The sequence below is a fragment of the Cupressus sempervirens genome, chromosome 7 (assembly GCF_028749045.1).
Source record: "Cupressus sempervirens isolate cs-2001-9-10 chromosome 7, ASM2874904v1, whole genome shotgun sequence".
NCBI classification, from domain to species: domain Eukaryota; kingdom Viridiplantae; phylum Streptophyta; class Pinopsida; order Cupressales; family Cupressaceae; genus Cupressus; species Cupressus sempervirens.
The window spans coordinates 159,965,183-159,979,075 of NC_143124.1; the positions used below are offsets into that span (position 1 = coordinate 159,965,183).

General features: G+C 33.6%; 1 pseudogene; it reads right to left on the reverse strand.

The window, feature by feature from the left end:
* LOC149546004 (chromatin remodeling protein DDM1-like) overlaps positions 1-13,673 on the reverse strand; it is a 59,023-nt pseudogene extending 45,350 nt beyond the window's left edge.
* Positions 13,674-13,893: the final 220 nt, after the last annotated feature.

A 13,893-nucleotide genomic window follows, 5' to 3' on the forward strand; every position in this document is an offset into this window, starting at 1 on the left:
TCAGTGGTCATGGGTTTTTTTCCTCTTTTTTTATATGTAGAGCATATGTGCTTCACTCTAGTGATTCAACCTATTTTATTTTGATCTTACATATTGGTAAGTTGGGGTTCAGAAAGGTGTAGCTCATAGGCAGTCCCTCTAGAAGAGGATCAAATTCAGGATCTATGCAAAGCAAAACCCACAACTCAAACCAAATTTTCTACGCTTATGAACTCTAGCTTCTTTAGCCATAATAGAGGATCTCTGAATTTCAATTTATTTCCTACTACTTGTTTTTTTCTTATGCAATCTAAAAATATTAAGGAATTATGTCCACATAATGGATACAAGTTTGATGATAAAATTCAAAGTTTCCTCAAGATTGTGAGCTCCATAGAGAATATTAACCAAGAACACATAGTGATTGGTTTTCAGCACAATGCAATAGGAGTTACTCGTGCTATTGAAGTATGTATAGTCCTCATCCACTAGACCTGCATGGCTACATGCAAAAAAAATAGGTGTGAAGTTGATATGGTCAGGATATGTTCTAGAGTGCTTCATTTTTCAAAGAGTTTGGGAGCATTATTACAAAACCTATTTTGTCCATTTCCTCTAACCATGGCATTCCATGATATGACATCTTTTTGAGGTATTTTTAGTCAAACATTTCACATACCTTGTGTATGTTTCCAAATTTTGCATACATGCCTATCAAGGCATTAGTAACTACAATATGTTTAAATAAATCCATTTTTTTTAATGAATTTATGTGTATCCATACTTGAAAGATCCTATTTTTAGCTAGCTAATAAGATGTTGGTGAAGGTTTTGAAGCTTTCGTTAATATCTGTAAACAATATTTTCTATGACCCATTTTTCATATCCTACAACAATGACATTCCATGAGATGACATCTCTTTAAGGAAGTCTGTCAAACATTTCACTTTCTTTGAGTTTGATGACATCTTTTTAAGGAAGTTTGTTAAAAATTTCATGTGCTTTGAGTTTTCTTCCATATTTTGCATACATGTCTATCAGGGAATTTACAGTTACAACATCTAATAGGAATACACTTTTGATTGTGCTTTGATGGAGGTTCATATCCAATTTTAAAGCTTCCATTTTGCATAGGCTTTTAGGATGCTTACAAAGGTTGTAAAGTATAGGATTAAAAAATGTCTATTAGAGTGTTGCAAAATGTGACATCTTACGAAAACCTTCTTACAAACATGTCACAATGGAGGTTTATTCCTTTTGTAGAGCTTTCAATCCAACATAGTTTGGAGTAGGTTAGCATTTGCTTAAAAGTTTCCAATGTGTTTTGAAAAAATGTAATTTGTGCATATTTTTCATTCATCAAAGTCCATCAAAGTACATTTTATTAAAGAATTAATCAAATAATCCACATGCTTTTTGCATGATTCTACATTTTAAGCTCACTTTCCACTATGATATCTAAATATATTCCTCATTTAATTATGTTTTGATGGATGACTACATCATTTTCTAAATCTCTAATTTTAACACAAGCTAGGAGAATGCTTGCATAGGTTGAGGAGTTTGGCTTTGCTCCAACTAGTTGCATTTGATTAAAACCTTGTAAAGCCTTTTCAAAAAACCCACTTTGTGTGTATCTTAAAAAAAGGCATGAACATTAAGAAGGGCATTTTTCACCCAAAAAAAACAAGAAACTACATACTTTCCCATGGCCATCTCCATCTCATTTATGCTCATTGTCAATTTTTATTCTATTCTACCCTCATCTTGTAGCTGATCCATTATCCTCCAATAGATGTCCTTCCCATGCATCCCATGCTCTGCTTCACTTCAAAGTTACCTTCAATGATTTCATCTTAATTAGTACAATGGTAAGGAACAAACTATTTCATAGGTGGTTTGGAATATCCTACGATAATCATGACAATCATGTGGTCTCTATTAACACATGTGATTTCTTGAATTACTACAATGATATATCTAAGAGCCTATGCCAACTTTTTTTTCTCACATCACTTAGCACATAGAAACATCATCCACTATCATTTCTCCTTTTTAGGAAATTTCTATTATATTTAATAATTTGATTTTCCTTATAATAAACTCGGTGGGATGATTCTACCCTTTCCTTGCTCACTCAAACACCTTAAATTCTTCAATTTGTAAGTATCTATTAATTTCTATATTATTCATCAATCTCCTCTCTGTATGAGCTTCTTTCAACCTATCTATTTCTACATTCAATTGGCAGAAGAACATAAGTTATGGCATTCTTAGATCCATCTCAAAAAGAATACTTTTTGTAAATAATCCAAAATATATATTCTTATGTAATCTACACATTGAGGAAAAATGTTCATTGGCATTTTGATGATAAAGTTTACAGTTTCCTCAAGATAGCAATCTTGGTTGAGGAGGTCAAGCATGCATACATAGTACTTTGTTTTAGGTAGAATGCAATAAGAGTCACTCATGTTATTGAAGTATTTAAAGCCTTCATCCACTAAACATGTGTTACTACATGTAACCAAAACCCATGTGAAGTTTGCATGGTAAGAGTATATTCCTCAATGTTTCCTTTTTTATAGAGTTTTAATGAATCGTATAAAAATCCATTCTATTCATATCTTGTAACAATGGCATTCCATCTATTGACATATTTTTAAAGCATTTTTTCAAGCAATTTACATGTCCTATGTATGTATCTACATTTTTCACACATGTCTAGCAAGGCAATGGTAACAAAAATATCATAGGAAAATCCACTTTTATAGATTGATGTATTTATATACTCTATTATAAAGCTTCTAATTTTGCATAGGCTAGAAGGATGCTAGCAAAGTTATAGAGTTGGACTTTAGAGATTCCAATAGCATTTTCTTAAAGATATACACTGCCTTTTCAAGAGATTCATCTTATGTGTATCCTGCAACCTTGGTATTCTATGAGATGGCACCTTTATTTGGAAATCTATCAATCACTTCATGATTTGAGCATGTTTCCACAATTTCCATACAAGTCAATTAGGGATTTTTTAGTTATAAAATCTAACAATTTCCACAATGTTAGTAAGATTTTAGCAAAGGTTGCAGAGTCAGACTTTACATTTGCCAAGAAATTTTTTTTAAAGGTATACAATACCTTTTCAAGAGATCCATTTTTTGCATATCCTACAACCTTGGTATTCTATGAGATGGCATTTGTTTTAGCAGTCTATCAAACACTTCATGCTTTGACCATGTTTCCACAATTTCCATACAAGTCAATTAGGGATTCTAAAGCTATAAAATCTAAGGAATATCCACATTTGGTTATACTTTGATGGAAATCCATGTTCAATCCTAAGGCATTCATTTTTTCATACACTAATGCTAGAGAGGTTGTGAAATATAGTATTAAATATGCCAATAGCATTTGATTAAAGGTTTCTAATTTTGCATATCCTTTTTAACAAACCCATATTGTGCATATCCTACAATCATTGAATTCCAAGAGACCATATCCCTTTCATGTATTTTTTCAAACAATTTAGATGACCTCTATATCTTTCCATATTTTACATACATGTCTATTAGAACATTGTTAACTATGACATCTGACCAAAAGCTTTTTTCAAAAAAATTTATGGAAATTCATGCATGTTCTAAAGGCCCAATTTTGGCGTAGGTTGGGAAGAGGCTAGAAAAGGTTATGGAGTCCTACTTTAACCCCTACCATCTATATATGCTTATAAATTTCTAAGGCTTTTTACAAAACATCCATTATGTCCATATCCTACAATCATCTCAATTGACAAGACTACATATCATTGAGGCATTTTTCAAATAGTTCACATGCCTTGCACATGCTTCCCCATTTTACCAACATGTTTACTAGCACACTTCAAACTAGAATATCTAAATGAATTTCACCTCTTATTTATGTTTTGATGGACAACCATGACAAGTTCCAAAGAACTAATTTGAGCACAGGTTGGGAGAATATTAGGAAAGGTTGAGGAGGTTTGTATAAAATCTTGTAAGGCTTTTTTAGAAAATTTATTTTGTGAATTTCCTACAATTGTTTCAATCTATTAGAGTACAATTGATTCTTGAATGCTTTCTTCACATCTTATCTTTGGAGTTGTGGTTGTAATTTTTTTTGAAGTTCCCATACATATGACATTGACGTGAGTATCTTTATCATTGCTACATGTTTGCCTAACAACATGGGTTATGAGAATACTTTGTTGTATTTATTTCTTAGATAGTAAAATCTTCATGCTTGGGTATATGATTACAATAGTATGTTTTTCCTTACTATCTCATGGTTTTGATGATTATTAAACTTCTTTATGAAAGTTATTGAAGGTGTGGCTCAAGGTTGATGCAACATCTATATATAACTAACATCATTGTTATCCAAAAGTAATCTGTATTCACGGATTACTGTAAGTTACATGTGTTTTTAGAATAGATAACTGCACATTATCATTATAGAATGTTGGGAAGATTGAAAGGTTCTTTTTGGTTGTTTGTTTTACCCTCTTATGAGTTTAAACACTATATCTTGGTGTCTTGTAATAAAGATGCCATGAATTAGCAATTCCTATTGTTACAAAGATAACACAGTGAATCAGCAATTTATGGATGTGGCAGAGGTAAGTGAAGGAGCTGCATGAATGTTTAAGGGTTTCCTTCAATTAGAAGATACTAAAGAACCATTTGGGAGAGAAGGAAATGCAATCTATTGGAGTGTAGGAACCAGTCATGGTGGTCAACAAGGAAACTCTCAGCAATAGAAGCGTTTGACAATTTAAAGATCTCCTCAATCATTGGGAACTCAAACACTAGCAGTTTAAAAGATCTTAATAAAGTAATGAAGTATTCAAGTTCATTTGGTAGAGTTATTTGGGATTGTTGAGAGTTGTAGCTTGAGTGAGGGTTGTATGCCAAATAGCATAGACTAGGGTCTTCGAGTGATATGCCTTGAGAAACTAGTTAGAACCTAAGGTTTTATCGAATTCTATTTTTAGTATTGATAGATTTTTTTAAAGATTTTGATTTCTTACCATACATTCTAAAGTAGGTTATAAGGGAGAGTCTCATACTAAGAGTTTGTATTGGTGTTTTGAAGCCCACCATAGTATGTAGAACCTATTAATGGTTGAAATCACTTAGTTGGCTAAGAGTTAAGCCTTTTGGAAGCTTATGGGGATATGGTGTTGATAAAGATCCTAGACGGTGTAAGATGATGGAGGCGTTGATAGATGTTTAAGTCTAAAGTTATTGGTTTAAAAAGGAAACCCAAATTATATGAGGAGGGCCCTCCTTCCTGCTGAAACCTCTTTTTTGCTGAAAACTAACTTATTTGGAAATTTTATTATTGTCTTTACTTGTGTATTGTCTAGTTCATCCACAAATGTGGAATCCGATGTGATCTGTCTCAAGGTATATATTAATTTTGATTCAATATTATTAAATGATTATGTTTACATGAATTGTGTACATGTTTGATTTGGGGAATCAAGTTTGTGATTAACTTATTATTGTTTATTGTGCCAATATTGTGATTAACTTATAAATCTTTACTATGAACACATGGGTGCAACATTCTGACAAGACTTCTTTCCTTCATGGTAATTTTAAACTTGGTTTTTTAATTTGCATGGTATTTATGCTCCTACTTTGGAGTTCATAGACATGTGCTTAAATGTTGTGAATCCTTAATATTGTTCCAAGTGTATTGAGAAAATATAATCTTCTAGAAATGGATGTAGTTTCTTGTTTATTATCCTATTTGTTTATCTTGTTGTAAAGCTCAAAGATTATTTTCTTTTGATGTTTGAACTAAAACATTGATCAAGAAATTATTTTATCCTAATTGAAATATCATTTTAATTCCTCTTAATAGGGAAAGTCTAGAAGTGATATGCACATTGATTTGGAGGACAATGAATCCCCATGTGATGGGGAAGTATTGCAGGTTCTCTTTAGCCTAAATGCTGGCAAAATCAGACACTTATACCACTAAAAGATCCCTTGTTAAATTTGAGACTCAAGGAACTTCATTAAATACATTGCAAAACAATCTTTTTACATGTTATTTCAATGTTTCAATCTGTTAATGATTGCTTGAAATGATGTCAAATGTGTTTTAAATGCTCTCAAATTGTTAGTAATATGTCTATATAAAGAACTGTAATGAAGATACAATTTTTTAAAACTTTTGAATGCATATAGGTGATCCACACTATGTAAAGATGTAGGCAGACATTAATATAGATATTTTTCATGCAAACTAAATATGAGAGAGATAACTTTTGACATTTAAACTCCTTGTAACTACAATAGCGTTAGAGTGCAATAAAATTGCTTATGCCATGAAATGACAAGAAAAAGGTCAACTTGTGGTTTAGAATGATGAAACTGATACAATTACCAAACTCCATAAATTCCTATCAAAATGATTAACATTGAAATGAATCGTGCCAAACATAGAATTCTTTATTCAATTCAATCTATTAATATGCTGCAACTTCATTCAAATAGTTGAAGTATGAACTACTTGCTTCTTAAACTCTACATCCTACTAGAAAGGCCTTCTAGCAGGTAATGGATTTGTATGGCCAGGTATAAGCCTATAAGTCTTCCATACTCACTTAGAAATCAATCTTTCTACTAAAAATCTAAAGCAAATATACTAAACTAGATATCATGCAAACATGTGCAGAACAAATGAAAAATATATGAAAAGAAAATAAACATATAACCATTGAAAACTACATAACTCCTGTAATATTGTGAATTTGGCTTAACCATCTGAAACTAGAGTTGGCATAATAATTTACCAAGTGATAAAATCATTTTGTGCAAGATTATTGGATTGAAGATGATTCTAGAAAAAGTGAGATTTGTCCTTGTTATGGAGCCACCTATGGATGTCACTGGACTTAACTCTTTCTTAGACACATTGGTTAAGAACTTTGCATAAAAATCCTATTGGTTGGATAAGTTAACTCAAAATGGAAAGCCATACACATGGGATATTGCACAAGGAGAGGCCTTTGAGGAGCTCAAACAAGGCTAGTGTGTATACCTATTTTGGCATATCTAAATTGGGACAATGATTTATATGTTAGAGGCATCCACATGAACATAGAAATCCTTGTCCCAATTTAGATATGCCAAAATGGGCATGCACACTAGCCTTATTTGAGCTCCTTGAAAGCCTCTCCTTGTGTAATCTCCCATGTGTATGGCTTGATGTTTTGAGTCAACCTATCTAACCAATAGGATTTTTATGAAAAGTTCTTAATCAACTTCTAGAAGTACCCAATGTGTCCAAGAAAGAGTTAAGTCTAGTGATATTTGTAGGGGGCTCCATATCAAGGAAAAATATCACTTTTTATGGAATCATCTTCAATCCAATTTTTATTTTTTTTAAACAAAGCAGGTTGGTCAAAAATTTGACCAATACTAGTGTTGGCTCCTAATTTAATGGTGTTTTAATAACTAAGTATACAGGGTAAGATTGCATCTATGGACAAATATCTCCAATAACAAATGAAATTCACCAAGAACTTGGGCCAACTATAAGGCTACACTCCTTCTTCACTTTAGGCTCTGCAAAACTTAGGTAGGTGAACCTCTTAAGATCTGACTATGTGACCATTGCAATAAGCATAATCAGGATCTACAAAAGTAGATGAAAACCCCTAAATCTTCTATACTTAACTAGTACTTCATAAGCATGAAATAGCTAATGACCATGACTCATGAAATTGGCAAGCTAAGTGTGGGTTAAACTTTGAATAACTTTCAACATGAAAGGGGAAACGTTTGATTAATGATGTTGATTCAACACAACCTCAAATATGTAGCAGTAAGACTTAATGGTCATGTAGCTAACTAGTGCCTAATCCATTGGAAAAATCCATGAATCAAATGCATACATATGGATATCTGATACTTATTTATATATTCAAATATTTGATCTATCTATTCACCTTATGAATAGACATCCATGTTCAATCTAGATCTCATTCTTACATGATATCCTCATCTGTAAACTTGCAACCCTGTTGATTTTCCTAAAGCATTTGCATAACCCCTTGAGTTATAAGGAACAACAAAATAACAAACAACCTTAAGGGACTACAACTACAACCTAAGCTCTTTGTTCAAAGATTATAAAACATTGAAGATCACTAACAAAGGAGACAAGATTCAAGATGAAACTCAACTTTTTGTTCTTTGTATTAATTTTCTTGAAATAATACATTCATATGCATGAAATGAAAGCACAAAAAAACCTAATAGATCTAAACTATCTGTATTATCCTTCTTAAAGTTGTTCACATGAGAGAATTATGCTGAAGAATGGTGTCACCATATTGGAAATACATCAATACTAGAACCAAAACCTTGGTGTCACAACAATGAACAAATTTTCTCTGAAAACTGGAACCAATGGTCTCATAGTGAAAAATTGGAACTTGTCAAATGAGAAAGAATGAGAATGATATAGAGGAAGGGATTCCCAAATTTGCTCTGCATCTGACATGTGTCCACTTGAAATTCCCTCTCTTTTCCATGAAAAGACTCTCTCTAATCTCTCTCTTCAACTGGTGAATCAAATCTTTAACCAATTTGGCTATCAAAAGCATAAAGTATCTCAGAAACTTGATAGAATAATAACCACTTTTGATGCCAAATCTCAAAACAAGGAAAAGCCAAAAATTAGTTAAAAGGCCTCCAAAATGCAATAAGATCTTCTCAAAGTTGTTTTTTCCACATTCTGGCTTCAAAAAGTCTTCATAACTTCCCTCTAACTAATTCTAATGATCAGTGACGAATTTTGGTTATTTTGCTGAGAATGCCTTGAGAACCACAAATTGGGTTATAGACTGAATTAGTGAGTACCTGTGCAAAAATTGACCTTAGATTTAGAAAATTCATCTCGTTCCGGTTCTAGTGGTATATTGGAGCACCCATTTTCGATTAAAAAATGCTCTAGTTATGGCCATTTGAAAATTAGGCCTGTACTCCATGGCTCCATGGCAAGTTTGCATTAAAAATAAAAAATTTGAAAAATTAAACAAGTTCTATAGTTCACACTATAGAATATTTTCTTTTTAACATTAAATTTTTCAAATATGAATGAATGTGCATAGCAGGGATATATTTTATTTTAAAAAAATCTCCTTTGTATCCCTCAATCAATCGAGCAATGCCACATGCCAATCTCTAATTGGCTCTATCTACACAATGGTGCAACATGTCACATTGAGATTGGTCGGTGGCCTCATCCTTTATTGCCATGTGTCATCACCACCTCAACGCTTGCTATGTCGCTATGATAATCCTTGTGCATCTTCCCCTATGCCGAGGTAGCGATGACCATTGGATATTATACGTGTCAACATTTGTTTCATTGGTCTATGATCTCACCACATCATCACGCATGGGACCCATTGTTGTCTTGTCTGATTTTTAGGATTTTTGACAATTCACTATGTCGCTAGCCGGAAAACCTTGGATTTTTTGGCTAGCAAAGTAGTGAGTGCCAGATTTTGGATTTTTTCGATCGCTCATTCCTGCTAATGTCATCTTTTCTTCATGCATGTTTATTCAAAATATTACCCATTTTAGGCCGACCACAGGCCCACTTGTGCAAGTTAGGCTTCCACAAAAAGCGTCTATCTTCAACAAATTCTTTCTATTGGAGGCTATAGTATTTAAAGACAAAAAAATTCTATCATACCATGCATATGGGATAAATGTTTGAGACCATTTCTCTTTTTTTCTTGTTCATGCCACAACTTTGTCCTATTCTTTCCATGGTGCCTTTTTTTTATGTGCAAGATTGTTCTTTGAAACTACTCTGCTCTCATGTTTTAATGTTTGCATGGCTTTGCTGGCTTACTGGTGACTTTAATTGTCTAGCCGCAAGCTTTTTCCTTTTCTCCTTCTTAATATGTTGATTCCTCCTTTCTAACAATGACTCTTCCTTTTAGAGATAAGGACATGCAGCTAAGAAGGAAATAGAGCCTACATTTTGGAGAAGGAGAGCCATTAGAAGAGACTTGATTCTTTTTTTTCATTGTTGCACCTCCTTTTAACAAGTCATGATCTCCTTTATACTGGCATGAAGCTTCTAGCTTCTTTAAAATGACTCTTTCTCTGATCCTAGGATGAGGTCTTCTTTATAATTGCCTGGGATCTCTATTCTTTGAATTGTGTGAGTTTTCTTTTTTTTCTTTTTAATGATACCTCATCCACTGAATTCTTTACTCATGACTTCCTTTGACTCAGCGCAAGGTACTTTTTCCTTTCATTCTTTAGAACTTTAAGATCAACATCTAAATGGGGATGATGTTTTTTATGTCTACTGCGAGTGGAGCTTCCTTGGTTACCGGCTGCTAATAGTGTTCCATTAATTGTTGACTCTTCTTTTTGATGCACGCAAAATATGGTGTCTTCCTCTCTTGACTTAGTCATGGGTTTGTGTTGGCTGTGGCTACCTCCTTTTCTTTTCACATGAACTACCCCTCTAATCAGCTTTGACTACGTGTGGAGTCATTTTCACATGCCGACTTCATTTTTTTCTTGTCATGCCTTTCTTTTTAATGCGTAGGCTCCCCTGTCTACCACTACCTTAAAACGTGGGGGGGGCTTCCTTTATTGCTTCAAACCTAGGAGCTCCTGGGTTTATAACGAGCATAGGCTCTCTTTGGTCACTGCTGGCTTTTAAATTTCAGTCACCTCTGTTCATGCTTCCTCTATCTCCTAACCTACATAGAGCTCCTTGTTTGCAACAGTCTTCTTCACTTATGTTATGTGAGGCTCCCTTCTTCAAATGGCTTCCATATTTTGATGCTCTACCCTTCTTGCAATTTGATGTGTTCTTGTTCTCACCACTGATTAATGAATTTTGGCACCTTATTGAAATTCCATGTGTGGCATGGCAGTTAAGATTTCCTACTAGACTCGACTCATTATTCACAAACTTAAGTGATGTCACACTTGTATCAATGTTATGTTTGTATCGAGCTCTATCAATTGAAGGATTACTTATGTAAGCATTGGGGCTCCTAATTATTCCTACACCTAAGATCTCACATTTATTTGAGAATACTAATCTAGACTGTAAATTCTCATGTGCCTTCTAATATACTTTTCTCAATACCATCCACAATAACATCAAATGATTTTTGAATAAGACCAAGAGATGTAACTATATATGCAACATACTGCAAATAGCCTCTAGGGCCAAAGTGTATGGGAATGCCACTTATGGCCACATTCTCCTTAGTGTACAAGTCTCCATATCCTAACTCGTCACTTTATCAATCTGGTGCAATCAGTCGGGCCCCCAACGGGTCCGGCTAAAAAATTTTTGTTTCTAAACAACTAAATCCTCAAACTGGCCCATTAACCTTTTAATATTCACTGGAATTGATTTCGAGCATTAATTGATCACTAAAATCTCATTTTATCATTTTCTACAAATTGTCAAATTTGTGCCAGGAGGTCCATTGACTTGCCTTAAAAACTGGCCCAAACCTCTAATCGAGCTCTGAAAATTGGCATATTGATTCTCTCTTCCACATACTCTTACCCTGTTGAATCTCATCTCATGAAAAATTTAGGGTCAAAATATATTCTCTATCAAAGTTGAACTCTCAGAACTGCCTGCAAGAAAATAAGTCAAAAAACACTAAATTGGGTTCAAAATTGGCTTCAAAAATTGGGTAAACTGACACTTGGGAAGACAAAAATTGGGGCATTGGATCTCTATCATGAGTACATTATAAATCTGCAATTTGGACTCATGATGAATAACTGGGCACAAATGGTGAGCGGTCAAAGTAGGCTACTTGGATTTTGCAGATTGAAACAATGGTAGGAAATTGATTTTTGCAAATGGAATTGACCTGGAAAAGTGTGCAAAGGGATTCATCATGACTTGGAAATTGGACACTTAAAGTATTTTCAGAGGAAAAAATAATGGTACAATCCATTTTATCTAACCTATCATGGATTAGGAGTTATAACATCACGAACAGGGGTACTAATCAATCTGCAAATGCTAACACCAGTAAAAAGATATAAATTGCATTTGGGATCGCATTTGAAAACTGATCAAATGGATTTGTCATAAGTTCAAACTTGAAACATAATGAGTCTTTGACATCTAAAAGATAATGCAAAAGGAATTTCAACATTTGAGTCAATTGGGTCAAATTTATAACACATCAAATAGGGCTTCCCAAAATTTTGCACAATTTGCAAATGCAAGAAAATAGTAAACTACCAATTTTCAGGGATTCAAAACCTAGTCAAATAGACTCAAAATGACTTGAAATCTAAAACATAGGTTCTTAAGTATGGACACTAAACACTCCCAAAGTGGAAAATCATGAAACATTTCTGGGTGCAAGATATTCACTTGCGAACATAGCCTCCTGTCATTGTTTGACACTGGTGAAAATGCAGATTTGTAAAATGCTCAAAATGGAATTTCACGAACTAACTTAAAATGGCCATTTAACTTCATGAAAAGAGTGGACACACTGAATGGAAGGTGTTAGAAACATTAAACACCTCATGGGGCTTAAGGTACAGTCAGGTACAATCTCATCAAAAGCATTTATAGGGCTTAAATTTCTCAAAATTTGAAATAGACGCTCAAAATAAGAATGCAATTTTGAGAGCCAATAGTGGCTCTGTCTGGGGATGCATGTCCCCTATAGCCATGGCAAGATTTTAGATCTCTGGAAGAAGCAGACCACACACCTGAACTCAAAAACTTCTCACAAACAACTTTATTGAACATAGGAAACAACTACAACTATTTTTTACATATGATGACCTCAGGCCACCACACTTCAGAAAAATTGTTTACCTCTATCATAAACCTAATTTTAATTCCTTTCCTCATGAGGTAAACTGAAATTACTACTCATATCAGTTTCACCAATTAGATACACATCATGAAATGAATCACCTGGCCAAACAAAATCATCACCATTACTTCCATAGTGCATGTAAAAACTTGGCATAACTTTAACCTCTTGCTCACTATGAAAAACAAACATCAGCATGCTCATGAATGTCGACATCAAACTAAAATTCATCCCTACTAACTAATTCATACATGCTATCTACCAGAAATACAAAGTGCTCATATTCAAATATATCATGAATTTTCAACTCACCTTGACTTTGCATCTCTTCAGGTGTTGCCGGCTGGATTTCAAATGAGCAATCAGATTTATATTCACACATAACATCATCATTGAAATCATTAAGTGTCAGTTTCTCCTCCAAGATAACTCCATTAAACACCTCATTTTCTAGCTCACAAAATGCAACATCATTAGAAATTTCAGGATCACAAATGGAAGAACAATATTCTGATCTGTTACAGTAGTATGACAGTGTATCACCATTTACATCTAACCCAGTTGAGTCTGAGACTTCCACATCTTCTTCAAATAAAGGGTTGATAACTCCATGTAGGGATCCTCTTTGAACATTTGGACAAAACATGGGTTGCTCATCATCACAAGCTTCATCATATAAAGCGTTAGTATACACTTTAAAATTATTACCCACTTCATCCTCATGGAGACTTTCAGTGTATGAAGAAAAGTCAGAATTATATGAAGACTCACTTGTTATTTCTTCAACCAAACATATAGTGTCCATAAATACATTCTCTTCATTATATTTTTTAGGATAACCATTACAAACAGACCTTGAATCATTCCTAAACCTCCCACTAGATGTTGGATCTTTATTGTCTAATATAGGCACACTTGACAACTCTTCACTGAAATCTTCATATTCAAATTCATCAACATTAATTGGATTCAAAATTTATTTATCTTCATACCTTGAGGATAAATCACTCTTAAATTCTTCATTG